We start from the raw sequence: 27812 nt of genomic DNA on the forward strand, positions 1-27812 counted from the left end.
CACACACACACACACACACACACACACACACACACACACACACACACACACACACACACACACACACACACACACACACACACACACACACACACACACACANTATATTTAAAATTATTATGGTTAATACAATCTTAGGTTTAATTAAAACGAACAGTGACGATGTATTATGTACAAATACATGTCCTACTGTATTGTTTTTTAGTGAGTTTATTTCTTCAACAGGGATGATTTTATCATTTATAAAATATTTACTTTCAAATTATATACTTGTTTGCAAATTTTCCACCTGAGGTTTTTTCTGAGTTAAGTATTTATGTAATAAACCTCTAAAACCCTTTCAAATTCTGTGTATGTTGTATACCTCTTGTGATTTGTACAATATATGTCAGTGTTTTGATTATTTCTAAATTCATTGTATTGTGTCTTAATATGTAATTGAGAACCCGTCGGGATTACGTGTACTGTTACGGTACTGTTCATTTTCATGTTTGGAATTTAAAATATATTAATCACGACGTATTAAATGTTCCACTACATTGGCATCTATTGATTTTCTTAAAATATTTGAATATTGTAATTTAACAGAAATTATACGTACCATAAAGTTGCACAGCAAATACCACTATATAAATCATTATATCTTGTTTACAAACTTCCAATCTTCAGTTTTAATTTTCCAGCATATGAGTTAATTACAACACAAATATTACGAAATTTTCCCAACAGACGTTTGCTTTACTTAACCAACGTATACAACGCTGTACTCATGACGACGTGTTAGCATAAATGGAACCCTATTGTCTACCACTGACCTTGTGCGTTATCTTGGACTTTAATGGATAAACGACTGACTTTGAATCTATCCACAACGCTGAACATACAAGAAACAAACCGACATTATAATTATTAAAAAGACTACTTGACTCAGACGAAGCTTAGACATAGAAAACGAAATTTTAATTTACAATAATGACCTCTCTGGGCGTAGTTTGTGAAGTGTGGGACACCACAGGATTCCAGTTCCAAATGTTTTTAATCACTTCAGTCGAAAATTCTCCATCAAATTACATATAAATGCTCATTTTTATCACAAGCAATTTTAAATTTCATTTTTCATACCTCTCAAGATAATGACAAATGTACTTGTTTCCTATTCCTTCTACCCATAGTATTAACTACTTGGGTATAATATTAGATTAAAATTAAATATTTAAACCGCGTGTTCATTCCTTAATTTCCCGATGAATAAAACTTTATAAACTTTTTTTTGGGAAATTTTATGAATTTCTAGAATTTTTACGAACAATATACTGGGTGTCCATTTCAGATGGCCCGGCTGACTTTCTCTCGAACCAATGACGCTGTCAAAAAAGCAAAAAATACGTGTTTATTATTTTTAGCCTAGTTTCAAATTTTTATCTTTTTTTGTAGAAAAATTATACAGAATACTTCAGACCCAGTTCAACTTCAAAATTTCAAATACGACCCTATACATCATGACACACCATTTTAAAGGTTTTTTTACGCCGAAAACAATGGTGCAATCGATCGTAAATTGTCAAACAATGGAAAAGTCATTTGGATTGCTATTTATTAATCTCATTTTATTTTCGAACAGCCAGCCTCGCGTAAAGATGCAAAGATTTGCTCTTTTTAACAACTTCTCTCCTTTGCCGTAGTTCTTCAACTGAGTTATGATTGGCTTAGACACTGTTTTTGAAATGGCCAACAGATCGGGCCATGATGTCCTTCCTATCCACCTATCCCGGAAGTGACGTCTCAAATAACGTCTCACCTGCAAAAAAATATGTGTGGGGAGCATCCAGCTGGAGAATGTACTTCTTTGCTCGGTCTTTGATGCCTGCAGCCATTTGATAGACCAAATGTGCTACAATTCTAATTTTATATGAAAAATAACATAAGTCGATACCCTAAAATGATAGCCTCATTCTATGTATATTTTCTAATTTTTTTATATAATTTTAAGCTGATGGCTTTTTTAAATGTCTTCCTAGCTTCAGTTATTCATCAGTAAATTCAAAAATTTGGGAACATCTTAATTTTTGCATTTTGTATGAAAACTTCAAATTGAAATCGTCTTGGAGTGGCGCCCTACAGCAATCGATAGGAAATTTGAATAAGCTTTCGATTGGTCTATTTCCACTTTACCAAATTTCTTAACCGTTTTCGAGTTATTCGCGATTTTTAGAAATTCATGGAAAAAATTGATCTCTCTCTCTCTCTCTCTCTCTCTCTCTCTCTCTCTCTCTCCCGATTTTCAAGAATACATAAATTTTGAACAGTTATGTTTTCGTAAATTTTCCGCTCCACGACTTTTGTTCTGACATGTTTTTCAAAAAAGCGAACAGGGAACTGACAATTCTTACTTTGACTTTTTGGGACGCGAATGCTTCTGCTGTCGATAACCACTTGTTCACCTCATCACGGAAATTCAACTTTTCCTTCCCATTTCAAAGGTGTTTTGGCAGTTTGGCTTCGAATAACGCATTGAAAGAACAGGTTAGGTATGGTACAATCGGGAGGGAGAGTGATCGGTTTTTTCCATGAGCACGTAAAAAGCACGTTTTTTGCCATAAATGTCGAATTATATATAATTCAAAACCACAAATATTGAAATCTGGTCACATTCACTCTCCCACTGGATATTCCTCGGAGTAGAACACATTCCATTCTCGCTAATAACTTACTTTAACTCCCGTGACGTCTCACACTCACTCCAGAATTCACGATATTCCTCGGGGTGGGGTTAAACAACCCCTTCCTTTCAAGCTAATCTAAATTTGTATATTTTTATATTTACAGGGTGATCGGCTAGTCGAGTTACAAACTTTGCCAGTAGGTTCTACATTCAAAATGGAACCAAAAAGATCTCATTGACTATGGTCTGAATCTCAACAGTTTCGGTGTTATTCCCCTTTTTCTGATTTTCCAAAATTTCACGACCTTGCTTCAAATGACTTCAAAACTAAAAGGTTTTGGACAAGTCCATTGATACAATTTAAAATTACGTTAAATTTCCAATACGATGCAATTAATACCATATTTGTAAACGTTGGTGAAATAAGCGTTTTAGTAGCCGGAACTTAAATTTTTTTTGCAAAATTGAAAAGCTACTATGGTGATTCCAAACGACTCAAACGACTATATCCAAACCAAGAGACCAGCTAATTTCAGAAAACGTACACCATTTAATATCATTTTTAATGGTGTAATAATTACTTATTACTTACAATTATTGCTTTTTAATTGCTTTTTTCAAAGATGAAGAAATTGATTAAGGAAGGAAAAAACCGTGGTTAATGGATTGATGAGGTGGAAAGATTAAAAAAAATGAAATAATTTATTAAAAGTGTTTTTACTTTACTTATTTACCAGTACGAGTACAACTTTGATTATAGGATTATTGTATTTATTTGTATTTTGTTTATTCCCCGGAATAAAAGAGTTTTAAATTCAAAACGTTTTTAGTTCATTCATTCAAAATTTCCTTAAGTTTTTTATTTTACTTTTTAATCTTTCCAAATCCGCCACTAAAAAGGATATTAATGAAGTATGTTTTCTGAAATTTGCTGGCCTCTAGGTTTGGAAATAGTTTGGAATCACCATAGTAAATTTTCCAACTTTGAAATTTTTTTTAAAAGTTCTGGTTACTAAAACGCTTATTTCACCAACGTTTACAAGTTTAGTATTGATCACATCTTATTGGAAATTTAACGTCGTTTTAAATGGTATCAACGGATTTGTCCAAAACCTATTAGTCTTGGAGATATCATTGTTTATTTGAAGCAAGGTCGTGAAATCTTAAAAATCAGAAAAAGGGAAATAACTCCGAAACTGTTGAGATTCGTACCAACTTTAATTAGGACTTTTTGTTTTACTTTTGTATGTAGAATCTATTGGCAAAGTTTGTAACACGAGTAGCCGAACACTCTGTATAGATTCATATTTTCAGTAGTTCGTTTCAATTTTAATTAATATTTAGTCTATTTTTCTACTAAATCACTTTCAAAACCTTCAAATCTCAAAATGTAAAAACATGCTTATGTGGAGTAATTGACTCTATAAATTTCCTAGATAATTATATTGATGTGGCAATTTATAAATTTAATAATAAAGTGAGTCCTGGCAGGAGGGCTTAACGGACAATTACTATTTGATAAGACGAGTTTTTTTGTATTCTTTGTTACTTGTCTGCCTTGGGGGAAACTGGGGAAACCCAATTTTTTTTCCAGTCAACGGATAATGGCCGGAGAGGCCCCGACGAAGTGAGCACTCGGATATGATTATCATCGATACAGCAGACTGCCAATAACCAGTTTACCGACACAACCATCCTCAGGGTGATTGAGGTCTCAGGAAAGTTCAGAAAAACATTGGGCACGATTCCCCCACTCGCACGAGCCCCCACTGCCGCCGCCGACCCACTCCGCTTTGGATTGCTTCAGTCTGAAGGCGGTTTTCCTTGCTTTAACACGCCCGTTTTGATTTTGACTAATTCAGTGTTGTGGACGTAACTTTTCTCCGGACTTGACAGGTTTCCCCAGCCGTACGTAGGGGCGGTGAGTATTTTTATTAATCGATTTCTAAAAATATTCCCAATCTTTTCAGTTTTTTTTTCAATTTTTCCTTTTCGCGAATACGGCCCAAAGTTAGTAATTTACCATTCAATAATGCAACAACACCTTGACAAAAGCCCTTCTACCCTTTTAACATAAGCCTTGATGCTTAAAAACATCGACCTTTTTAAATCAGTTTTATTATTAAGAAATGCTTTCATTTTACAAAAGCGATTTTGAAGAAAAGACCGGTTCCAAGTCCTGTTTTAAACACACCCACATCTGTTCATAAGTATATCTGATTTTTTTTATACATTACATATCACCATACCGTGTTTTTAAATTAATTATAAAAAATAATCAAAAAATATAACTTTCAAATATTCCTTACTATCTCAAATGTAAACTATCTAGTTTACTTATTGAACCCGATTTTATCCGAATTTTTCAAAATGAATTATATGAGATAAGTTGTTTCAATGTTGAACATTTGAAAAACTCTTATCAACGAAGATAATAAAAGGGTGTTTCTAATTTTAAACACATTTACGACTGGTCGACCGGACAAAATATGTCTGTATCAATCACTTTCATGTCATTATTAGCAACCTGTATGTTTGAAAGTGGCCAATTAATTTAGCCTTATTTTTTATTATCAGTTCTTTTGCTTATCAAGCAGATTTTTACTTGAATAATTGCTTGTTTTGAAAAATTCGACATAAATATACAAACGTATATTAATTCTTGCAATGTGTCCGATTTTCATAGTGTATATTTATTGAAATTATTGAATTTATCATAACATTTTCTCTAGTAGATTCCTAAATATATTTAATTGATAATTAGCTTTTTTAAGTTTATAGTTGTCCGATTTTCATAGTGTATATTTATTGAAATTATTGGATTTATCATAACATTTTCTCTAGTAGATTCCTAAATATATTTAATTGATAATTAGCTTTTTTAAGTGTATAGTAAACATGTAATTCTTGACACTTCTGTTCACGTTAAATATCATCCAACAAAACTACAATAATATAATCCATTTGGTTATCCTGTTTAGTATTGATTGTATCGACACGGTGCTATAAAATTTCGTGTAATTTTATTTTCTTGCAGAATTGCTCGTCTTGCACTACGATTTCGGCGTAATTAGAATTATTATAAGTTTAGATTTCGCAAAATTCACTTGCACAACGTCCTCCTAATGTTGTAAATTTTTTCTGTGATTATCAATATTGACGACTGTCGAATGTGCTGATGTTTAATCATTTTTGAATTCTACTACGTTCCAAATATGTTTATCCAAGGTGACATCTTGTACATGTTTAATCTTGGTTCGTGTGACACTAGATTTTTGTTCGTTTTTGTGTGCAATTGGATTTAAAATATTTTATATATTCTCTCAGTAAAAAGTAAAGTAAGGTCCTACCGTACAAAAGGGCTTTACTTTCCCTGTAGAGTGCGGCGGTACATATTCTCTTTGTATAATTTTATTTACGCTTTATAACAAAAAATTTATATTTAATTAAAATTTCCATCACTTATTTACTAACGGAATGCAATGGAAATTTTAACGCATTATGTTCATCAAAATGGCCTGTTAAATCAATGCGAAGTTTGGCATTTTGTATAAGGCATTATTTCGGAAAGTTTTGAATGAAATTATGCTCGCTTAACAGGATGTTTTAATCTGCACAGAATCCAATTCTTAACACGTGCGCATGCGAAGTCTATAGAAAAAAAGCAAAAAAGCTCGTTAAAGTTGAAAATAAAATCGTTACATTCGGAAAAGTTTAATAGTAGTCCTCAAACGTAGGTCGAGGTTTGTCTTTTCGCCGGCCATGTGTGATCCTAGAAGCATAATTATTTTAATTGTTTGCTGGATAGCATGCTCATAATGCCGTGGAAAGATACGAAAAAATATTCTCATTATTTCGACTACGACTTTCATGGCGAAACTGTTTCCACCACTGAATTCTTTATTAGTTAAGCGGCTTCAACGTTCAGTGCTTAAACTCGCTTATGCATATTTAACTACATTTTTTGCTGTGGATATTTTGTTAGGCTGTTTAAACTCTAGGATGGCTTAGAAACAGTGTCTCTAATTTATCCATAAATAAAAAAAGTCGTAAAAAAGACCAACTCTAGACGTTTTATGGCCAATTTAAATGTAGCGTCGATTCGACGCATGTCTTTGACCGAATTGAATCAAATATGTATTGGGCAGTGTTTGTTAATTAATCCTTACATTTGAGTTTTGAAAATTTTAAAAAGAAGTTATATCGTTTCAATTTGGAATGTTTTTTTATAAATTCGCATATAAAAAAAAACACATATACTTAAAGGAAAAAAAATATTGCTTGTATTATTCGCCTATTTTACATAATAACTAGGCATAATGTATTTATAAATTATATTATTTCTCAAATGCTGTAGGTNATATATATATATGTGTGTGTGTGTGTGTACGCGTATGTATATATGTATAATAAGTACAGCTCAAATAAGCAACAAACTATCTGGCTGATAGCTAATACCTACGGTAAGGCAAAAAAAAAAAAATAAAATAAAAAACTAGGCATAAAGATAAATATTTAGCTTAAACATCACGTTAATAGTTTATAGAGAGTTACTAATTCTTTTACACACTTTACAGTCAGGCAGCGCAGTTTTTTAAATGGTCTCCTTTGATGAAACAATTAATTTTAGTAAAAAAAATTTTTTTTTTAAACTACGGAATTAAAGATTTCTTCAAAGATCACCCACGATGGTCGGTTTAGGGCTGCCGGAAGTCTCGATCGGAGAGAATCGGTAGTGGTCGACCGCGATGAACGACAGCTCGAGACGGTCGTTATATTGTCGGTCTCTTACGTGCTACGGAACCGTCATTTGACGGCTTCCTTGAGAGGTAGTCAACTTTAAGCGGTCCATAATGTAAGGGTGACCTCTAAAAATCATCAGAAGGCTTCTTGAGAATAGCGTCTCTAGACGTCCCGCACAGGTTCTCTAATACTGGAGAAGAATCGAATGGAAAGGCGTCTATTCGCAAATCGGGGCTGTTTTCTTCGCAGATGAATGCCGGTTTGGTTTTGGGCATTCAGATGACCGAGTCCATGTGTGGAAAACGCTTTGCTTCATATGCCATGCGAGAGTCGCAACCTATTTTTGAGATCATTATGGTATGGGGTGGAATCAACGTCCCTGCCCGAACTATTATCATACAGAATGGATCTTTGCCTGCACTAAAGAACATTGAGGAAGTTCTTCTGGAAGCTGTGGTCCCATTCGCTCCAGTTATTGGGAACAACTTCGTGTTAGAGCATGATAATTCCCGACCGTAGTAGATGTCTCAGGGTCAGTAGAGTTGTCTCCCATTACATGTAGAGATTGCGACAATGAATCCCATAGAACACTTATGGGACAAGATAAAGAGACGGATTAGACATCGTTCGCAGTCTCTAACAAGCATTGAACAGCTTCAAAGCGCTCTGTTGAACTATAGGATTCTATTTCACAAGGTGAAATCCGATCGCAAGCACTAGGAGACTTAAGACCTTCCAAGAGGCCTGAAAAGGTAATACGCGTAATTAACAGCAAAACCATGCAATAAATTGCTAATTTAATCTAACACGATTTTTCAGGGTTTTGGTGATTTTTTTTTTAACGATCATAATTAATATTGAGGGTTCGAATTAATATATATTATTATACGACATACTTACAAATGGGCATTTTTCAGAATCACTTACAACCGGATGGTTGATAAGACCTCATAAACTAAAATATAAAGATTATAAGGTAAGGAACCCAAAGTTTCGCTGCCGTACTTGACAACCAATTGGGTTGATTTCCGGCTCGCTCTCGAATTGAAGTTCATGCAAACATTTTTTGATGTTGATTTAACACTAGTGCCAACCGTAATGACAGTGGCATAATTTGCGGATAGATAAGAAGATAGATGATCATTAGAAATATTTTATTTTAAAATTTTGTCCACATCCAGAAAAATATTTATAAAAGTATATTCAACATGGAATTAAATCCGTCTGTCGTCGGAGATCGTTGTAAATTGTCTCACATACTTGGAAATTGAAAATTAAACATAAAATACTGGATACAAATGCATTAATAGTAGAGCATAAAATGAATAGAAATAAATGCACAAAAATGAGTTTTTCGTCCAGATCATAAATCTTTCTTTTTGATGATTGTGGTATTTAATGAAGGAAAGGTGTATACGAAATTAAAAATTAAATTCCTGGACTAAATGGTATATACTTCAGGCGTGGCGAGCATACCGTATGATAGCCCGGGGATATGAACCATTCAACAGTTCAATGATTTGGGCCCTTGAGAGAGTGAATGACCCGAGGTGTAATAGACGAATCTTTCCTAAATCGAAGATACGACACGAATATTAATCCTTAGCGGTAAGTAATTGATGAAACCATTAAATAAAAGTAGCAAAGAATTGAGCCCTGTGGGACCCTTGTAGTAGCAAGAACTGTGGAAGAGGTATGTTCATTTATAAATACTTTTTGACAGTCCACTGACCAAAACCAATCCAGGTAAACACACCAAGAAAACACACCAAGAGATTCAAGGTTCATAATTAATAGGTCATGGTTGACAAGATCAAAGGCAATAATTCAATCACGGTCCCTACCATTAAAAGATTTTTCATTTTTGAACCTAATATTTTCTCAGATATGTAATAGAGGGCATCCACGTGGATGTTCTGAACCCAAACTGTTAATTTTAAACTAAATCAAACCTTTCAATATAGTTGAACTTAGTTGCAGGAAGTGAACGAATCCAAAATAGTTAGTACTTTTACCGAACTGGTGCGAACGGGTCCTCCTAGCCCGCCATGGGCTTTACAAAATTCTCGCGCAGGAGAAGATAAATTTATGGGCTCAGCGGTAAAATAATGAATACATACGGAATGTGCAAACATTTTTTGTGTAATTTTTCAAGAATAAATATATACAAAATATAAATAATTTATATTTACTTATTATAGTTATATTGAGATTATGTAAACATCAATGCAATGAAAATTCTGTACTTTTTAGAAGTGAGTCCTTAGGTCATCGCGAACGGAAAAAATCTCAGCTTGCTGGTATTGAGTTTTGTATAAAAAAAATACTTATACGTATGATTAAGTCCGTTCCAGTGTGAGTTGGCTAATTACATTCCCTAGGCTGGTAATGTTTGTGCGCAATTGGGTCGTTCAAAAATCCATCCCAAGTGTGACAGCATCAGCGCTACGGTTAACTATGGATGCGAATTCTGCCGAAATTTTGTTCTGATAAACGTCCGAAATCCTCGTCAGAACAAGGTGGTTACATTGTGCGCATTTTCTGATAGTCAGTACGTTTCTGCCTCCCAACAAAATGGACGATCTTAATAAGTTTTTTTTACTTGAAAGTCCGTTGATTAAGCTATTGTTGATAGCTGGTGGGAAAACAGAGCATGTTAACCATTTATTTTCCACAAGAGACGAGAAGGGAGATTTTCAAACTTATTGCTAGTCCCTTAAAAAAAATGCATATTAGTCCATGAAGGTTTGTTTAGCGGTCATAATTTAACGTATTAATTAAAATGAAATTTGAAAAGTGGAAAAAAGAGGGAAAACTCATACGGTTGTAGGTTGAGATGAGTTGGTGTCCGAGGGGATCGAAGTCACGATAGCTCAAGTGGTTAGAGCAGCGGCGTATTGCGCCGAAGGTCGTGGGTTCGAATCTCGCTTGAGACGCTAATTTTTCGTCACAACAAAAAACCTTCAATAAAAAGAATTATTCATTAAAATAATTAATATAATCAACTATGACCACTAACCAAATATGGTGGCTAGTGTTGTTTTTTGAGAAACTTTCTCCCACTTTGGCCGATAAATATCTCTGTTGTGATATTTTTTTGTCGTTCATATCCCACAAACACCGATTCTAACAAACAAGACTAATCAGTTTATCTATATCCATGGTGAAATGCTAAAACTGTCTAAATTGAACGTCAGAACGCACGAAACAATTAAACTGGTTTGAACGCTCGAATGGTTCTGACGACATGGTGCGTGTTCTGACATGTACTTTGCTGCCAAAGTAAACACAAGTATTTGTTTGTTCGGACGAAACTTCGTCAGAATTCGCATCCGATTAACCATAGCCTTCAGGGTTCAAGCTTACAATGGACTCTTGATCGGCACCGGAACCCGGGGGCTAATATTACCTGTTTCGAACCCCCTTTAACAGGGGTGGTGAATGAGTTAATGGGCTAGAAGTAAGAACATTCCCCAAACGCTGTACCTTCATATTTATAGAAATTCGTAAGAAAATTTGTGTTAATCAGAGTTTTATTTTGTCATGCAATACAATCATAAATATCATGATGTAATGTAATATAATCATTTTATGTCAGAAAAGGATTAAATTATAAGAAAAGAGTATAGATTAATAAATTTTCTTTTAAATTTTCATATCTGCTTAAGAGACCAAAATAACTTACTATAAAAAAGATACATTATTTCGTCAAAAAATTAAATGTAAATATCATAGTGTAATTTATATAAAATTTTTTGCATTTAGAAAATAGATACAACACATTACAGAAACAACAGATTTTAATTAAATTTTATAGACTATTTGTTTTGTCAATTTTCCAATCCGAGATAAACATTTACTACTGGCAGATTAATTGAGCTTTGTTAATGAAATAGGCACAAGCCTCGCTAAGGCTAAGTTACTCGAGTTGAGTAAATATATATTAATTTCTCTAGTCCCTACTAATTATCTTTATTGTGCTTTTGTCCTCCTGTTAACCGCTGCTGGGTTTAACTCTTGTAGGCATAATAGTCAACAGATTGTTACTATTTGTGCAAATCATTGACATACAAACGTACCGGTTTATCTTTTAATATGTTATAAATCTTTTATCAAATCAGAAATAAAAAACCTATGTCCTATTTCATTAGAATTACTAAAAAAGATAAACTTTTAAGGATATTACATGTATTTATTTGACAGTTTCTTTCCACTTTCCATTTTTTGATATAAAAAAATTAACAAATAATATTTAAACATTACGGAATACTGATAGAACATCTTTGTGGTCCTATTTATACTGCTTTTGAACGATCATCGCCGTGACAATCATTCCCATACAAAGGCTGTCTGTTGGTTTCACTTGTCCTTTCGTCACACTGTTTAACCTCATCTAGAACATACTAGCTGAATACGTCTCAAGCAAAATACCCCAGGGTTCTAATTAATCATAAAGACTATTTAACACCTATTAACTCCGACTCTATTAGCAACAAATATGTTAAAAAAAATATGGCTTGGAATTTATGAGAACGGCTTGGAACAAACAGACAATTACAATTTATTACCCCATACCAACAATACATAAAAAAATTACCTTTTTTCGTGAGCCCGATAATAAAGTAATTGAATTTAAGATCGTAATTTTTTCGGAATGAAGGGGTAATCAACCAAGCCTTCTCCTGTAATTCGACTTCTATTACCCCAGGGGTAATCGGAAAGGACTAATGGTCTATTCTAAAATCTATAAAATGTGATTCCTCACTTTTCTAAGGCCTGACAAAACGCATCATATAAAATATAATAATACATCAGCCTAAAAATTTGGGTTTGGTCTGGCAGGCGTCATTCCACTTTTTGCCATTTTCCGTGTTGAGTTTGTGCAATGGTATATCTTCCTGCTTTGTCGTGTGAATGCTCTTAATAATTATCCTTTCTTGTTCCTGTCCCAGATAATCAAAAATGTTTTTAAGTCATTATTTCGGAAAGATAGTGGATCCAGCTAAATCTTTTGCATTGAATTTGCCGTCATTGAACCTCAGAGCTCATTGAGAGAAAGCCTAAAACCTGTAAAATGGGATTCATTAGCTTATTTATCATCCTATTTTATAGGATATCCTAACATAATACATAAACTATTTAGATATCAGCGAGAATCAATGGATATAATCATATCTTACCAATTTACTGATTATCTCAATATAGCTTTGAATTCATTTAATTTTGGATAATTCTTGAGATCTGCTGCATGATGAGCAATGACTTCTTTTCTGATAATTTTTTTAGTCAAACGCGATTTAATTTTTCTCCATCTTCAGTGGTAGTTGGTCCGTGCGCTTTGTCGTTCGAACGCCCTAAATTAGTATTCACTTTTTATATCTGCACTAAATAAAGATAAAATAGCATTTAAGACATTATTAGACATTAGTTTTGCGGGCTGGTGGAGCAAACTGTACCAGGAAGCACTAATTCAACATCTATATATCCCAGGGGACTTTCAAAGAACAATTGCTGTAATACACAAAATGTATAAAATTTGATTCCCCATCCTTTAATCCTTTTATAAAACAAAATACATAAACAACTATTGAAGCTAGTTAATAATTATAAGGTATTACAGTATTAGCGAGAATCAGCGGTTCATGATTGGAGTTTATCACGCTATAGTTTAACACCTTGCAGATATGAACTTACTTCACAATGATATATTTTTGAGATTTACTAGGTGAACCTATAGATTGGCTCTGTCTAGTAATTTTTTCAGCCTATCCTCGCTGGTTTGGTATGTCATAGGGGTTTTGGTTTTTCGACATATTCAGTGGTGGGATTCTTTGGTGGTTAGTCCGTGCGTTTCTCCTACTGCACAAATTAATCACGGAACTTGTCACACTGCCTACAGGCCAAACCCGAATGATCGGAAACGGACTTGAGAGTTCATCACTCATAGACCTCTAAAGAAAATAACATAAAGCTCAAAATGCGAAACAAACGCTGACCATCCATTCAAATTCATCGTAATTTAAAACGACTTTATCTTTCCAGAATATCTTCATGTTTGTTTTGATTAGACACGTTTCGATATTCTTCAGTTTTACAAATTGTAGGTTCGTGGTTGTCAATCATCCCGGTCGATATATTCTCACTGTTTCGGTCTGTCAGACGTTATTCGGCTTCTCACCAGGTTTAATAGCTGGTCTGGGCGCTTTATCGTGTGTACATCCTTCATGAACTCCCAAAGAAAATGGCGAAATAATAAACGCGTCTGACTGACAAAAACATAGAGTGTGGGCAGACCAAACTGATTGAAAACGACAACATTCAGGTTATTCATGTGAAATTCAAGAAGAAATCTCAGAATAAAACAGTCTGACCAACACTATGTTGGCCGATCTCTAAGTTTTTTTTAATTAATATTTTATTTAACTTTTGTGTACATACACATTATGTTTTGCTAATAAATACTGATATACAGCACACTCAATAAGTGTGATTAACATGGCATTTGAGGATGGGTCCTGCCCTATGGCAGTCCACACAATAATTAACTGGAGTATAATAATTTGAGATAAATAAATATCTCCTTAATAGATCTCTAAGTGCAAGGCACATTCCATTGTTGGTGGAATTTTTTGGAAATTTGATTGAGAAAAAATTACAAATATGATCCCCACCTTGCTGGGTTAGCCACAGTTGAGACAGTTGAGAAGGAAATCACATGAAATCAGCACAAATCAAATTGCAATAAGCCTAGAGTGCGCTTTTTCTATTCAAACTCTGAAAATAGAAAGTCGGCGGTTTTTCCGGCCGTCTTTCATAAATATCGGTCTGGTTTTTCTTTCGTACACAATTGACGGCAACATGGGTACAAGAAATACACCTTATTCAACTTATTACGACATGACACAAGGAGACTAGAAGTTAAAATAATAATAAAAATAAAAGGAGAAAATAATATAATTACAATAGGTACTCTTCTTACAAAACAAATGGGTTCTCGTGCAAATTATTAAATTAAAAAAAGATAAGACAAAATAAACTTATTTCCTCGTTAAATCTTGAGCGAATAGTTTTTGTTATGCTTGTTTGATCATACACCTCCCTGAAAAAAGGGAGTCGTCCAGCCACCACGCTCAACGAACCTGGTGAGCTCCTTGCCGGCCTTCGTCGAATCCGCTTCCTCGGACTGGTAACTCTCCTCCGGGGTAGACAGGTGGATGTCCGTCGAGAATATTAGATCGGTTACTGCAAAAATCTCCAAAATAAAAACGGCAGGGCGATTCTCTCTTTTTGGCCGCTCGCCACGAAGTGGTCCTGTTCCGACAACGCTCTCCGGTCCATGATGGGGGCTGGCCTTATCGTCATAAACTACAAATACATTTGAAAAAATATTTGAAATATGTTTTATTTAATTATAACTCTGATTATACGTGTATTGTTGTTGAATGTTGAACAAATGTCTACCCAAAACCGCGATAAATACATTGGTTAAATTAATCCCGCTGATGTAAGATTTCTTAGATAGCATACACAACATGATACACATACACAGCTGTTTTTTTCTTTCATTTCAAATACAAGAAAAAAAAAAACAGTTTAAAAACTTTTAGATTCATACATCTTCGGCTGTTAAGAACTTTTTTCCATATTGTGAAAGGATCATAGAAATAGTTCAGTTTTATATGCCGATATTGATTGATCGACGAATGACTGCACAATTACCAATATGTTGATCAGACCCGTAATACGATTTACATTCATATTACAATTTCGCGGTTTGTAAAAATCTCATGTTGGTGTTATAACCCCAGAAAGATGTACAATTTGTGAGGAAGAATTAAAAAAATGTAAATTTAATATGACAATATAGATTTATCGAGGAATGTTGCACAATCACCGACATGTTCATCAGATGTTTACTTCGTTTTACAACCATTTGACAATTTCTCGGTTTATAAAAACCGCATGATGGTGATATAATGACAGAAAGATGGCCTATTTGTGAGAAAGAGTAAACAAATGTAAATTTTATATGACGACATTGATTTACCGAGCGACGTAAGTTGAATGGCAAGTGAATTTCGTTGCACAATTACACTTACAGATTTTTATCCGGTGCTTACCTGTATTTTAATAAAGTGTAAAAAAACAGTTTTTCTACAAAAAAATTTGGTATATGTAAATTAAAATGCCATATATGCCATCAGCTGTTCGATCCCACTCTTTGGTATGGCTGTCGAAAAAGCCCTCCCAGTCTCCCTTGAACAATTTGGACCATCAAAGCAAGCAATGTTGTTACAGAGGGTCTGGACTCAATTTTCTTGGTCCGACACATGTGGCCAAACATTTTGCAAGAATCGAGTGGTTTTACCATAGCTGAATAACTATGACAATATTTCGTACATGCTATTTTCAATAGATTTCGGGGTTCTTAGAACATCTGAACTAGTGATAAATAAGTCCTAATTACATTTTTTTAATAGATACAACCACCCCATATGTGACATATTTACGGTAAAATCTTAAGGTTTTAAATTTTTTTACAAGTTTCTATATTAACAGCGGATTTTTGAGAGCTTCGTGTATGTTTAAACCTCTCTTTTTAAGGATCGGATCAAAACCGCTCACTCATTGGAATTAGCTTTTTTTCATGGCGCTCACCCTAGTTACCATGGCACATCACCCAAAATTCCATGCGTAAACTTTGGTGTGCCAGTGCCATGGCCAATCGTAAAGGCCAGTTGAATTACAGGGTTGTTAATTATTTTAAATACGAACAACGAACTTTTCAACCTTTTCTATTATTACCAATAATAAATGTCAATAAAAAAGACGAAGAATTGAACGAAGAAAGTTGAACAGTTTGTCATGTCGTTCTCATAACGATTATCAACCCTGTGATTTTATTGGCTTTTTGTCTTGAATGAATAATACAAAAGAAAATATTTAAACAAATAAAAGTGCATATATAATGGAAATATATATTTTTATTAAACAAAATTAAAAAAAATTAACAGGTATATTTTTAAAAGCTCACAGAGCTCATCTATAAGCATTGTGATTTCTTTAATTTAACTTGCAAATAAATAAGAGCTGGGGTCATCGAAGATAAGGTCGTCAATGCTGGGCGTGGGATCGAGAAGCGTTGAAACTTGAACAAGTGAGATTGCAGAAAGGCGAACTCCGGAACAGCCTGGAGAGGTGAATTAGGAGAGAGGAGAAGTACTGGAGCGGAGAGCGTTTGAACTGAAGTAAGTAGAGAGTAGCTGGAGGAGCCATTGTCAAGTTACTGAGTGGTGGTACAGGTAAAATTCAAAATTAAGCGGTGATCGCTGAAAAGTAGAGGGCATATCAATATCAGAGCTACTGCTCTTTTTTTCAGAGAAGTTCATCCCTCGCTCAGTAAAGTGAGTTAACCCTTTTGATCAGCTCGTGAATGGATCACTTATCTAAACAGATAAAATTTCAGGCATAGTGATCAAGTCATGAACATCGATCAGAGCATGAACTCCAATACACTGAAGTTATTTCTAGATTGCAAGCAAACTTTTATAAGTTGTGTGCACAACTGAGTCACAGTCTACTGGGTCTCAGTCTCCAGGACTTGCAAGGATAGAGAGAAATAAGCTGCGACCCTGGTTCCACAGAAATGAGGGAACATTAGGCCATCTTATAATATTTTCGGAAAGAAATAAAACAAACGGTAAAGAAAGCAGGTTGTGATTAACAAAGGTTTTTTGCTTCAACACTGCAGAGCCAATGGACATCTTCAATAACACCGGATTTATGTTCTGCGAAGAAAGTTTTTGACAAATCTACTAGAGGAGAAAATGTTTATGGAACGATATTCTTATATATTGCCAACTGCAATGGCCTACCCGCTGGAGCCTGATCACTAGGATTATAAATGGCGAGTAATGGTGTCGTTCGACATTCCCGGCAAGTACTGAAGTACGTATCGTAGGATTTGAATTTACATTTTCTGTAGAACCTCATCAATAAACATTGATGGTCACCTGTGTTCTTTTCCCTTTTAAGGGAGTTACATCCACTGTTAAATTTTACAACCCACTCATTGTGCTGGACAAGTTCTTGTTTAATCCTTTTTAAAACGATAGTTCATACGCACAGTTAGTCGTTTCCTATGATCCGGATTTCAAGCTTATAGCTCATCATCAGTCTGAACGAATTTACTACCATCCCTCTCGACATGAATTGTAAGAGTGAACCCGCCGATCTACCGCCAACGCGACGTTCCAATGAGAAGCTGGTTTTCAATGCCGCTCAATTATCAACGTGCGAAAAGTGTGAATTATAACACAATTAAATATTATATCAATAAATACGGTAAGAAAATAATTATAAATCAGTGATAATTTAAATTTTTTTATTTAATTTGTTAAATTTTAACTTTATTTTTATTTTTTTACGAGGGTTCGCAACAGCAGAAGTTATATCAACCCTCGGGGTTTTGAAAAAAAAACCTTTTGTAAGTATGTCGGGTTTGAATGCAGGGCCGCTGGATTCGAACCCGGGACCTTTACCTTACAGTGATGAGCGCCGTTTACGCGCTAACCATTGCGGCCACCGACGCCCCATTTAATTTTGTTCTTTTGTTTTTATGAATTAATAAAAAATAAAATAATACCTTAATAATATATTAGTAAAATAATGGTAAAATTAATAAAAATTTAATTAATTAATTTGATTATTTTGTACGTGTAATATTATTTAGGTACATTTTTAAAATAGGAGGCAAATCAAAATCTATTATATTATTAATACATTTATCTTCATGTTCAATTTTATATATTTTAATTTCAAATTTCTCAAACCAATATAGTCCCCTAGTTAATCTTTTTATTCTTTTAACTAGCCACCTATCAATAAATATTTCTTGATATCCATCGATTTTTGCTAAAGTTTTAATAGTTTCTAATTCTTTTTTATAATTAGCAGGTGTTATGGGAGATTTAACATAATGAAAACTGAGTAAGACTCCGGTTGTGCTATTTATGATCCTCAAAACGAATATGAATACAGAATAAAATTACCAACGGAGGCTGTTCGAGCTAAAAGGATAAATTTCTGCTAATATTTGGCTCTCAGAGCTCTTTCACAAAACTAAACAAAGGTAATTTCACGGCTTCTGATAATTATATAACTTTTGAGATCCTGTCCAAAATTCATCTCTTTAAGAATAAAAAAGAAATTAAAATGACATGGGTTCATTCAAGAGATCATATTGGTGATCATAATGAAAAAGTGGATGGTTTGGCACAGGAAAGGTTTAAAATTTTCTGCTTAATTGTACAGAATTAATAAAATACGTAAAAAAAGAATCAAATCTAAAAATGGCCAAAAAACTGCTTCGAACAGTTGAAATTAGTTGAAAAATCAACAAGTCAGCAAAGACTTATGTAAGACTATATGTAAAGTTAAATCTAACCATGCCGTTTGCAAACATTACTTAAGAAACATAAATAGGTCAGAGACGGACACATCTGTGATCGTTGTTTGGGCACAGAGTCAATGGAACATGTCATATTGATTTGGTCAAAATTCTATAAACAATCTACAAAGAAAGAAAACTTTGTTCAATGAAGTAAGCCGTTATCTAGAACTTCCATTTAACTATAGCGTGATGTCCTCAAGAAATATAAAAATTTATAAATTAATTTATATTTAAAAAAAATTAAAATAATCCCTAATGTGTAACGGGTTGGCAACCATGGATACTATGGCCATTGTATTAATGCTTTAAAAAAATCCAGTACACCGAGGCTTACACTTTAAGATAATCACTTATATAAGCTAGTTTGTAGATACCATTTAAGTTTTATTAGTTAATTGAACAATAATGTACATTTTGTCTTTGGATTTTACTATAAGTTATGTGTTATTTATTTAAGTTACGAAATTTTTAGCGTTACACGGTCATTTGTTTAATGTTTTTAATTGTATATTTTTGTCTGGAAAAATGATGTAGATACCATTTAAATTTTATCAGTTAACTGAATAATTATGTACATTGCGTCTATTGATTTTACTATAAGTTATTTGTCATTTATTTAAGTTACGTAATTTTTAACGTTACATGATCATTTGTTTAATGTTTTAATTGTATATTTTTGTCTGGCAAAATATAAAAAAATTTACTCAATTGCAGGAGCACATGTCAGAAATAGATATCATTTCTATAATTTACATAACTTCCCTTATTTTTCTCTGTTACTAATGATTTAAGCAATATTTTAATTTGTTTGAAAAAGGACTCCTTTTGACCTCTTTGTACAGCCAAAACTACTGTCTTAAATTGCATTTGTTTACGTTGTACTCTATTGAATGTGTAATTAGTTAATAAAGATTTAATAATAATAATAAATAATTTCATGAGCTGCTTAATTATACAATAAATTTCGTAACTTGATTATTCAGAAATGGTGAGATGCGGTTTGGTGTGATGTAGGTTTCAGAAAAACATTTTCTTTCTCGTGCCAAACTTTCGATCTTTATTGAGGTCATCCTCAGGGCCTGGGATTTACAAACATTGTTTAATTTTAACAAAAACATGTAGGACGTAGAAAAAAGTGAATTTATACAGTGCCAAAAAAATATTTTTTTAAATATTCAATCAAAGTATTTCTTCTCACTCAGAGTGTTTGTTTTCTGCGTAGTTACTAACTACTACTGCGTAAATACTTTGATTGAATATAAAAAAACTATTTTTTTTGCATTGTATAAATTCACTTTTTTCCACATCCTACATGTTTTTGTTAAATTTAAACAATGTTTGTAAATCCCAGGCCCTGAAGATGATCTCAAAAAAGATCGAAACGTTGGCACGAGAAAGAAAATATTTTTCTGAAACCTACATCACACCAGACGGCATCTCACGATTTCTGAATAATCATCGACAAACCGTCACTAATCACCACACAAATTTCATAACTTCATTTTCATTTGTTTCAAAAGAATTATTGAAGAAAGGATATTGTGAACGAGCCAAATAGTTATAAGCAAGCTTAGATAGCGCTCTAATAATCATTAGTAAATATTAACAATAATATTGAATTCTCAGGAGGTAAAGCGTTTAACGCCAAATAAACATGCACTTTCACTAGAAACCTGATGACATTTTTACCCTTCTATTAGTTTGTATGTTTCTTTTTCATCGAGAATTACCCACTAAGAAAGGTATGCTTCCAACTATAATCGTTATCAGTAGGATTTACAGTCATTGTAAAAAGACGGTAGATCTGATATACTGACAAATAAGATTATAGAAAATTTGATATTCGAATTTTAGAAAGTCTCTAATAACATGAATATCTCTTTTATGTAATTATTCGCCGCCTGGTGAAATTCAAGCAAATTATGGGGCTCAAAAATTCGCCGGTTACACAACTCAAGGCCCAAGAACGAAAAAGAAAAAAGAAAATTATATTCAGTCGAGCCCGTTAAAATGAGAGTTCTTCTTTCAATTTAAGCACGGATTATGTTTTTCGTCGGCGATTATTATTATCCAAGGGATCTCCTTCTGTTCATCGACAATTCCCGGCCAGCCTTGGTCACACGTTTTGATGTTGTCTCGTTCACGGCCTCGGCCGTTCGTTATTTGATTCATCATAAAAACATGATATTTACACGAAATTCGAGTCCGTCCACAAAGTATATCTGTGTGATGTATATCACGAAAAGCGAGCATGGTGACCTACGTGCTCTGAATATACAATGAATGTTTTAGTAGGATTTCCTTTGCTTTTTTGTATGTAGAAACCTGTTTTATGTGTTTAATTTTTGTAGTTATTGTTTAACTAGCATTACGGAATAAAATGCTTTCAATGATAGGATTATGCGCTCTGATCAATTACTGTTCAATATTATTCTATGTGTAATTATCGCAGTTCTTAATTGATTTCAATTATTTTTTCAATTAATCTGTTAGAAATGGAAATTTCATCAGATCTACATACAAATGCTTCGAAAGAAGTCTTTACTGTTTTTTTTTGCGTTTGATAGTTTACCAATTGTCAGCATAATTGATCGCCAAATTAAGTTATTATCTATTTGTATCACCCTAATCATATTTGAAAGATTTCCTTCTTTTCGAATGATATTCAATTTATTTGCTCAGCGACTAGTCAAAATATAAAGGTTTAGCAAACAAAGGATCCCCCTTTCAAATGAAACTAACTATTATCTAGAAACGATTTATGTCAAACTTCTTCTTTCAAGGTCGAGGTACATTCGCAATTTTAAAAGCCTAAATTAAGTATCGTTAGAAGATATCCTAGTTTCTGTCCCAAGCATAAAATAAATAAGTATCGCTCATTATAGAAATCTTAAACTACACATTCTGGTAAAAAACGCAGCTTTCTTTTAAAATGGAATGATTTGAATTGGTCATTTAATGCGTATTGATCATTTTGAAATCAGTTCAAGTGGCCAAATAAAATGTTCTTCGAAAAATTTATAATCACAACTACTTTAGCGAATAAGTTTGGATTTTAAAGTCTAAATAAGGCGAATAAAATATTACACGATTCTTTCTCTATTTATAAATATTTTTTTAATTTCATACAAACAAACACATATCTTCTTCAGTTCAACCATCTATAGAGTTTGCCCTATGACTTATAATTAAATAAATAATTATTAAATATAATTAAATTAATTTATAATTAATCACAATAAATTAAATCATTTGTTGTGGGCAATTATGGTTCTCACCTAAACATGTTCGACTGTTATAGCCGATAGTTTACTTTGCAGAAAACATTAAACTAAATACACACTAAACTAAATAATCTGACTCTCCGGAATTTATTGTTGTCCAAAAGTGAAAAACAAAAACACTAACCGAGTACGCACTAAACTTAATAACATGACTCGTTGAAAATCAGTGTCGCCACTAGTGTTACCAAATCATGGGTTCGAGGGAAAAACAGTGTTAACTCATTTTACATCTTAGATGATCGGATTACCCATATTGGTTTTTACAGTCATTGTTTTACATTCCAGACAACAATTCAACTAAATTTTAAACAGGCTAAACTAAATAATCTGCAACGTGGAATCATTGTTGCCCCCTTTGTTACTATATCATGGGACAAACGTAAAAACAGTGTTAACTCCTTTTACATTTCAGATGATCCGATTTTACACACATCATAAATAGGTTTCTATATTCGTTATTTCACAGTGTAGGAAACAATTCAACACTGAATTATGCACTCGCTCAAAACTAAAAATCTGACACCTCGGAATCAATGTTGTCTCCAATGATGTCAAATCAAGGGATGAAAGGAAAACGTAGATTATTGGATGTTACTTTTCTTCTCTAAGATGGTTTTGTTTTACTCGAAACATTTTTTTAAAATTCTCAATTTTGTACGACGAACGATTTAGTCGATAATCTCATACACGTTTAGTCAGTGATTCAATCTACATACCCCAGCACACACACACACACGCGCGCGCGCACGCACGCACACACACACACACACACACACACACAAATTCACACTAATTGAGTCACGTACACGCGCACACATCTCCCATGCACAAAAGCACTTATACTTATCACTCAAAAGTACACACCTTCCACAAATAAATTCTTGAAATTCTTCTCCAAACTTGGTACACTGTGAATTTTTCTAGTGCTCCGTGGAAATGAATAGAATCAGATAAATAATTTCGCATTCAGAAAATTTGCAAAAGAGGAATGTTTATGTTAAAATAAGTTTTATAGAAAAATTTTTGGCCCATAAAAAGCGTAGGGATAAGGACGCAATTAGGTACTCCCACTAACTTACATGTCTGCGCATGTTTTTCCCGAAATTCTCGTTGTCTTGGCACAGAATCGATGACGGACCGTGTGAACAAATCAAAATAAACATGTCAATAATTACAAAAAACGACTTTCTTTAATAGGATTTTAGATTACTTAGCTGGAATACATGTATATTTTTAGAAATTTGTAACACCCTATATCATGGGGGTATCTTTACTAGGCATAGCAATGCGAAAAATAAAACATGACACAATATTTTAGTTTGCTTACGTCTACTTTAGAATGTTCATTTTAATCATCATTGATCAAGAAATTGTACAGTTTTAATTACCTCTGACTCAAAGTTGAGAGAATCAACGCTAAATTTTCAGATGATTTCTTTGTAAAAACAATGCCTGTGTTTATGTGTGGAAGTTTTGAGAGGCTGGAATGATTTTAACGTAAAGTTACGGTGTGTTTTCCTCTTGGATCAATTATTGTTGTTACTATAAAAGAATTATACTATTATTAAAGCACTTAATTCAGAAATTCAAATTATAATTTGCTTTACGAAAAAATGAAGGCTACAGCGTTATTAAAACTCCGAGAACCAAGGTTTCGTTTCTTGAATCAGCAGGTTTTGATGTCACAATTATCTAATGTTGATAGTTTTAACTTCAAAACATTTATTAAATATAAAAAATAGAACGATTTTCAGATTTTAACTTTAACCGAATGACGGAATTTTCAATAGTCAATCGTCCAAATCTTAACTACCTATTCAGCCTCATCCTCGGTGGGGTCGTTTGTGAATAGTTCTATGTAATTAACGTAAGAACGCAATTAGCATAAGAATACATAAGAATCGTTTTTTGACTTGATTCCCGTTCCATTGCCGATAGGGGATTGTTTGCCTACTTATTCAACATTATTATTATAAAGATGGGTGCTGATAGGCCTCTCTGGCGAAACCGTCGGAAATCACACGCATATCTAATTACTAGAAGGTAATCTCACTCGTATTTCCTTTTGGTCCCTAATTACACTTTTGCTTAGGAGCTTTTTCTGATTTCGGCGCTTTCATCTCTCAACTTGATATAAGGGGACCTCGAAAAGGGCAAATACATTGTTTTACAAGTTTTAACATATTTTCCATTAAATGTTTTTATACAAGTTTCTTATTTTGAAAATGTTATTTATTTTTTGCCATTTATACTCGGTTGTATAATTGAATTTTTTAATTTTTTTTCATATTATTAATTAATTCTTTAGTCACAAAGGACTTTATGAGTTGAAATTTTGGTTCTACTATCTTTTAATATTTAAAACATAGATTATATTCGATGTATTATGTATGCCAGCTGTTTTAAAATCATTCATATTGTTTTTTAAATAATTATTATAACAATTCTTATTAAAAATCTGGTACATTTGTGACTGATAGGTGCTGATAGTTGAGTTTTTCACTGGGAGGAAAACAGGAAAAAAAGCGTTTTGAATTAAAAAATAAATAAACTGTACACTTTTAATATTTTTATAGTATGAATGGTTTTGTAATTTAATTTTTTTATGGTGCATTTTATTTGGTTAATAATTAAAAATCATAGTTTTCTATCGAAAATATTTATCAAATTAATCTTTGTCATGGAAATAACATTTTCTAAATACTGGCCATCTCATGAATCAATTTGGCCATTCAATTTATCCAATCCTGCTGCTATTGACTAACCGTCATCTACACAATTAAGGGTTATTCCCTCAGCGTTAATCGTGTTCTCTTGTCTCTTCCAATTCCTTGGTACGTTTTTAGAGTTTCTAATGGGACATAAAAATGGAAAATCGCATAGTCAAACCACTTCACGATCATACGACCGAAGAGGAACCGAATACCGCCTGACTAATATAACCTAATAGATTTATGTTCCTCTATCGTGTAACAATATGAAAGACTGGGTAAGTACATCATTTTCATATATTACCAAGTTAGATTGATTTTTTTTATAGTGCCCATCCTAATTATGTGGAACTCCATAGTATGTAAGGTAAGAAATAAACTGTCTTTGCCACAATAGGCGTTTGTTTCGTCAGCCGCGTTTCGGTCAAATTAGACCATCTTCAGTGACTAAATAGCAAAAGTGGTACAAATTATATACAGGTAATTATATAAATAAATTTGATGTAAGCCAAATTATTATGAAGGAGATACCAAAATGTAATAGTAATACTCAGAACTGCTTTAAATTTACATACATTTTTGAAAAAATAAAGTGTTTGACGGTTTGTTACATAGTTGTATGTTTAAAAGAGGATATCTGGACGACTATGGACGTGGCGAGTAGTCTGTCAAGAATGGGCTATTTGGAATGAAACCTTTTTTTTAGCGAATTCCCAAAAGTTTGTTCTTTTAATTGAAGTTAAGCTTTGGTTTATACATCACATTTTAATCGGTTAGACTGAGAAAGGAGTAGGATCAAAGTGCGGTCAAAGCAGTTTAAAATTAAATTTCATCAAATAATTTCCAACAAGCCACATTTAAGCGTATAATCGATTAAACCCGTTTTTTACTTATCATTGGTATTTAAAAAGCCATTAATTGTTAATCACGAACAAGAACTTACAAAATTTATGAATTACCTTCCTGTACACCGTTACTAGGAAAATTTTGAAAGGTCGTTTTATGTTTTTATTGTACGATCTTAATAGTACAATAACACATTTAACACGATAAAACGTTTGCGCGAATACCCTAAAAGTCTGCAAACGAATAATAATATACGATCTTCGTGACTGTAAATGCAGCAGGAATAGTAGAAAGCCACGTTTGTTAGAAAGTTCATGCTTAGTCTGTCCGGCTCTTTCTGCACTCTCCTACTCAAGTAGCATTACATCTTTGATCTTGTACAGACCACTAACGACCAGCAATGTATAACTATTTCATTAATTTAATATATTGTTACAAAAATTACTATATAAAAATGTCATATTGCTTGTTAGTAAAACTTTAAACCCTCTGGAAAATTCACAAAAAAAGGAAAGTCGGAACCCTCGGGAAGAAGTAGTTTAATAAATTCAAGAAGAAATTAACTTTTCCCTAATAAGAAAGGCGAAGGAAAAACCTAGTTCAAAGCTCAGGTCGATAATGTCATAAAAAAGGGGAACAACAATGTTGGAATGTTGATTTTTGCTAAAAATACAGTTTTTATGTGAATTTTTAAAAATCGGCAATATTCGTTCAATTTTTCCCTTACATTTTCGCAGTGTAATGATAATTTGATTACCTCCACAGTCATTCACTTTCACTGGAATAGACTAAAAACTCGCCGACAAGCAGTGACCGTTTATTATTATTCTTTATGATAAAAATGTCTTGTTTGGTCGTTTCCGATCATACTGAATAAAAGTTAGTGATACTTATGAAATCCATTTATTTAGTGTTCTGATTGACCAAATTACTTCTTTCAATTAATTAATTATTAATCTTTTTTAAAATGACAAAAAGGAGGGAAAATTCGAAAGGTTGTAGGTTGCGATGGGGAGTTGGTGTCCGAGTGGATGGAAGTCACGACAGCTCAAGTGGATAGAGCAGCGGCATAATTGAGCCGACGGTCGTGAGTTCGAATCCCGCTCGTGGCACTAGCTTTTTCATTTCTACCAAGACCTTACATAAAATGATTAGTTAATGATATTTTTTTCATTTTGCCGCAGTATGACGAAGATAGAATACAAAGTCAGTTCGTACAATAGTAGACAAATATATTGTTCTTTTGCTTTGTGAAAAAACACTACACATTTTATTCAACATCTTAACAATTAGGCCAACTTTAATCTTACAAGTTTAGAAACCTGGGTAAACATGGTTGTCTTTTTCTACTCGTTGATAAAAAAAGAAGACCAAAATCGTAAACGGCATGAGAGCTAATCCCCAGAGGCGTTTAACTACTCTTCTTTCATTTTCTACTCTTTTATTCTTAGTAAATTTATTTATTTCGAAAAAAGGATTTTCTCCAATCCCGAAGATAATTTTTATATTATTATTTTAAGGATGTTGGTCTGCGAGTTGGTGAACACATTGTGAACCGGCGCTCGGTCGAAACCGCTAATTTAGACGGAACCATGCCATTCCAGCATAATTAATTGTTATATATCTTTTAGTTTATCTATTTAATTTAATGTCTCAAAAAATCTATTATTTAAAATTATTTGTGCCAATTTCCACAAAAAGTTACCTTATTACTAATTATTAATTATATGTTTTATCAATCATCATGTTTCCATTGATGGAACGTAGAGAAAATGCCTACGGCAAAGTTTCATATTCCAATAGAAATATATATATATAAAATGGAAGGTTTATGGGCCGACAAACAGCTGAGGTCATCGCCGGCCCTCCGCATGTATTCCTTCTCTTTCCTATCTTTCTCGCGTATTTTGTATTGAACTGCAGCCATTTGAGCATCTCGATCTGGTTACTGACTCTCTGCTTTTACTTGTATATTACGTCGTTATTTTAAAAAGCTAGCCTCTTGTTAGTACCTCAGGTTGTCAATTTAAGAATAGATACACAACATACAATACATAACATATATATCGCCACAAACATAGAAGTCTGGTCACATTCACTCCCCCAGAGTACTC

General features: G+C 33.2%; 1 protein-coding gene across 2 annotated transcripts in view; it reads left to right on the forward strand.

Annotated features, from left to right (window-relative positions):
• Positions 1 to 4448: 4448 nt before the first annotated feature.
• The window catches only part of LOC106672678, a 61201-nt gene continuing 37837 nt past the window's right edge, over positions 4449 to 27812 (forward strand). For both annotated transcript variants that reach the window (XM_014404288.2, XM_024230624.1), the window contains exon 1: positions 4449 to 4583. The gene's annotated coding sequence lies outside the window, so the exon portion shown is untranslated. The remainder of the gene's footprint in view (positions 4584 to 27812) is intronic.

The sequence above is a fragment of the Cimex lectularius genome, unplaced genomic scaffold (assembly GCF_000648675.2).
Source record: "Cimex lectularius strain Harlan isolate CLEC.00 unplaced genomic scaffold, Clec_2.1 scaffold61, whole genome shotgun sequence".
Taxonomy (NCBI): domain Eukaryota; kingdom Metazoa; phylum Arthropoda; class Insecta; order Hemiptera; family Cimicidae; genus Cimex; species Cimex lectularius.